The sequence below is a fragment of the Microtus ochrogaster genome, unplaced genomic scaffold (assembly GCF_000317375.1).
Source record: "Microtus ochrogaster isolate Prairie Vole_2 unplaced genomic scaffold, MicOch1.0 UNK47, whole genome shotgun sequence".
Lineage (NCBI taxonomy): Eukaryota > Metazoa > Chordata > Mammalia > Rodentia > Cricetidae > Microtus > Microtus ochrogaster.
Window position 1 is genome coordinate 1,320,343 of NW_004949145.1, and position 5,029 is coordinate 1,325,371.

Here is a 5,029-nt window from a genome sequence, read left to right on the forward strand (position 1 = left end):
TACCTGCTCAGCCGTCTCACCAATCATACATAAACATTTAAAAACACCACTAAAGATGGCATTATGGGTGTATATAGGTTCTTCATACTTTTACGTTTAGTCTGACCAAAGATAGATATATGCACATATGTATATACACATTTAAATGTGTTGTTTTTTTCTCACTATTATCTGTGCTGTTAGGCACATACAAGTAGCTACAAAGCCAGACTAACAATATTGACAACTTGAAGAATGATATCTTCAACATAATGAAAAAAAAACCCACCTCAATGTTTGAAGTCATTGAAAGACTTGGTCAAGTATATATGAGTGATGCTGTAAGATCATCCACTTGCCTTATGACAGGGCTGTTTAGGAAGAGGAATAAGATAAGGTGTGATCAAAATGGGCATTTCCTGATTTGTAGTTAGAAGGGATGAGTGGCTTCTACAAAAATGTTCTTCTCAGCTGGGCAGTGGTGGCGCACGCCTTTAATCCCAGCATTCGGGAGGCAGAGGCAGAGGCAGAGGCAAGGGGATCTCTGAGTTTGAGGCCAGTCTGGTCTACAAGAGTTAGTTCCAGGACAGGCTCCAAAGCTACAGAGAAACCCTGTCTTGAAAATCAAAAACAAAAAAACAAAACAAATGTTCTTCTCACATGCAAAAGACCCACGTAAGCTCAAATCAGACTGAATGCTAGCACGGAGAGTCATGGTTAGCTGCTGGAACGGTCAGCGCTAAGGGAGTAGCCCCTGGCCATGCTCTAGGAAAGACCACATAACACATACTGGCACTGATGGGAGAGCTGGGTGACCACACAAGGGTGGCAAGAGAAGAGGGATGGGTCTGGGAAGAGTCAGAGGAGGAACTATGATCAAAATGCATAGCATGACATCCTCAAAGAATTGATAAAACTAGAAAAGCCATGCTTTTTAAATGCCTTCATCCAGAAAGAAAAGAGGAAAAAGTCCCAGTAAGACTCCGAGAGGACAAACAGAAGAGTCAAGTCCGACCAGTGTTTCTCAGGCTCTCAGGACGGCCATCATCTTTGTAAGGCAGATGAGAGGTTAGAGACGGCCCCGCTGTTAAACTCAGGCACTGCTCATGGTGGTTGGAAAGAAAATGGTCCCCAAAGGGAGTGGTGCTATTAGTTGTGCTCTTGTTGGAGGAACTGTGCCACCATGGAGGCTGGCTTTGAGGTCTCATATATGCTCAAGCCACACTGAGAAAGACCACTTCCTGTTGCCTGCAGAAGATGTAAAAACACTCCGCTCCTTCTCCAGCTCCATGTCTGCCTGCACACTGCCACATCTCACCAGGATAATAGAGTGAACCTCTGAACTATAAGCCAGTTATGCCAACAAAATGCTTTCCTTTCTCTAAGAGTTGCCAGGTCATGGTTTCTCTTCATAGCAATAGAAATCCTAACACATTGCTCTTCCAGAGGGCCTAAGTTCAACTCCCAGCACCCTTGTTGGACAGCTCCAAGGGCTCTGATGCTTTCTTGTGGCCTCTGCAGGAACCGACACTCACGTGCACTTATCCGCACAGGCACATACAACTAAGAAAACACTTGCATGTTAGCAAACTGGAATATGTAGATCAAATTCAGCTCTTACCCTGCTTTTGTAAATAATTTTATTGCAACACACACAAATATTTGTAAAACAGTGAAAAAAAACCATGACTATGTGCATTAACATTTGAAACTATAAGTCAGTAGATTTGGAAGACGCCTAAATTATTATTTAATGCAAAACAGAAAACAGCAACAGTTTCCATTATCCAACTGTCTGGTCTAGGCCCTCTGCCACAGGTTTCTCATGCATAGCCAATTAGAATTTCCCCAACAACTCTCTAGGGTACCATTATTGCCTACATAACCTATCAGTGCTGCGGTAACCCAACAAATCTCCTTGTAAGAGATTTCCAAAGCATTCAAAGATAAAACACTTTATCGGGTGAGAAAAATGTCATTGTAAGGTAGCCATTTTAGCATGTAGGTCTTTGAATGGACTGCAAATAAAACACCACATCTGTCTTATGAAACATCTGGATGGGGCGGGGAGGGGCAAAGAAATCCTATCTCATTGGAATGTTAGGTCTGTTAATTCTTGCATACAAGTGGGCCAAAAGAAGGGCCTCACTCTTTTGGAGGTTTCTTGGGGTCAGAATTCATCTGTGTCTCTTATATGGAGATGTTCATTCTTGATTTCCTCTTCGCTGACGATGAGCATGTAGGGATTTTTCTCCTCCTCGGCAAGCAGAAACGCCTGTGTTTCCTTATCAAAGTCAGTAATTTGCAGCCTAGAAAGATACACAAAATTGACAGCTCTAAGTCACTCTAAGGTTTTCTTGTCTATGTATGTGTGACAAGTTTATGGGCACCATTTGTGCGCAGATACCCGTGGAGATCAGACGAGGTCATTGGACCCTCTGGACTAGGGTACAGCAGTTGTGAGCTGCCATGCTGGCTGCTGGGGAACTGAAGTTGAGACCTTTGGAAGAGCAGCAAATGCTCTTAACTGAGGAGTCCTTTCTCCGGCGCCTCACGCTTCCTTTTTGTGCTTTCCAACATTTCTTTTTCCCTTCATAATTTTTCTTTTCCAAGGTCATGTTCAGGAGACTCTGATGTTGCCTCTAAATGGGGAGACAAACCCATGATATCCTGATTTCTTCCATACAAACTGACTGGGGACTGGAGAGGTGGCTCAGTGATTAAGGTCCAGGGTTCAGTTCCACACATGGCAGCTAACAACCACCTGTAACTCCATTTCCAGGGGACCTGAGACCATCTTCTGGCCTCCAAGGCTACTACACGCATGTGGTGCATACACATACATACAGAATTTTAATTGACTTGTTGCCCATGTTTGTGTGTGCATGCATGCACCTGCCAGAGGTCAATGTCAGGTGTCTTCAATTGTTGACCACCATAGTTAAAATTTTGAGTTCAGGGTCTCTTTCTGAACCTGCCAGTCACAGACTTCAGAGAGGCCCCTATCGCCACCCTTCTCTCAGCAGCAAGGTTACAGACATGAGACCATAATCAACTTCTGAATGTGTGGGCTGAAGATCGGAACTCAGGTCCTCATGCTTTTGCTGAGAGTACCTTACTCGACTGAGCTTCCCTTCAGCTCTTACTCGGGCCATTTCTGTGGGATGAATTCTTCAACCCAACTGTGGTCTATTTCAGTTTGATGTCAACCCCCAGAATAGTGATAGGAAGCAAGGATTCCATCTAAGCCTTAGGATTTTGGACAGAAGACATGGAAAAGGCTTACGAGGTTTTTCCCCCTTCAAGGCCCAAACAATTTTTTCCATGATCTGAGTGTCTGGTCTTAGTCCTCTGGCTGTTTCTTATGCATGTGCACACACCTACAATCACAGTCACAGACACCACAGATGAAAACACAGACACACATATATGCACACACACACTCACGCACGCGTGCGCGCGCGCGCGCGCACACACACACACACACACACACACACACACACGCACACGCTGGTTCTGGTCTCTGTTTTGGTTCTGTATTAATTGCTTTTCTATTATTGTTATAAAACACCAGGACTAAGGCAACTCACAGCAATAAGGGTCTATTTAGGCTTAGAGTTCCAGAGGGATAAGAAACTACCATAGTGGCAGGGAGAATGGCGGCAGCAGCAGCAGGAAGCTGAGTGCATTGCCGTAAGCATAAAGCAGAGAAAGCACACTGGGAATGGTCCAAAGCTTTGCAAGTTCAGAGCCCGCACAGAGTGACCACACTTCCTCAAGCAAGGCCACACCTTCTAAACCTGCCCAAACAGCACTATCAACTGGGGACCAAGTATTCAAACACTTGCGCCTATGGGAGACATTTTCATTCAAACCGTGACATTTGCATATTTTATGTTTCAAGTACCTCTGTAGGAAACAGTCATGTTCCTAGGGCATATGTTAACTGCAGTACAAGTCTCTCTGAGACTTTCCATGGTGGTGTAGGACAAAAACAAACAGCAACAACGAAAACTTACTTGGTTTTGTAATATTACCACATTATCGGACACCTGTATATATTTGAATTTCCCGTGTCAAATAACGACTCCTACTTTGCAAATCAAAGCCTGATAATCAGAGGGACTGATACCTGGCCCCAGGGTGCGGCGTAAATGTGGTTGAACTGGAATCAAATGCAGATCTGGATGGCTCAGAACATGATAGACAACTTACCTCTTTCTACTTCCTGCATTCACTCCAGCTGGGGCCACATGCAGCCAAGGACAACTAGGAAAAGGTCTAGCACAAAATTACAAACTTACTCAAAACAGAAGATTGTTTTGTACACCAGCTGCACAGGTTTGAGTGTGAATGGTGTTTGGCCATGTTGTGACGTCAAAAGCATGGACACTCCTTAAGGATTTGATTTTTCCAGAAAAGAGTGCCCTAACCTACCTAAAATAACCCGATCTTGGAGTCTGGGGAAGAGGGCTTTCTCAGTAAAGGGTTTGCTACACAAGCTTGAGGACCCGAGACTAACCCTCAATGCCCACATAAAAAGCTGGGAACAGCGACACACGCCTGTAGTTCAAGAACCCAGGAAGCAGAGATTGGCAGGTTTCTAGGGCTTGCTGGCCAGCCAGTCTAGCAGAACTGGTAACAGAGGCGGATGGCATCTGATGGTGGATGGCGGTGGAGGCTGTCCTCTGGTCTCCACACTCACATGTAACCTGAACTCACTTACATGCTTTTACAAGTTACCTTGATCTACATGGGTTCGAAGACCATAGGGGGGAAATGAATCACAAAGATAAATGCTGAGAAATCAAAACAACTTTGAGATATCATCTTACACCTGTCAGAATGGCTAAAATCAAAACCACCAATGATAGCCTTTGCTGGAGAGGCTGTGGAGGAAGGGGAACCCTCATCCATTGCTGGTGGGAATACAATCTTGTGCAACCACTTTGGAAAGCAGTGTGGCGGTTTCTCAGGAAATTTGGGATCAACCTACCCCTGGACCCAGCAATACCACTCTTGGGAATATACCCAAGAGATGCCCTATCAT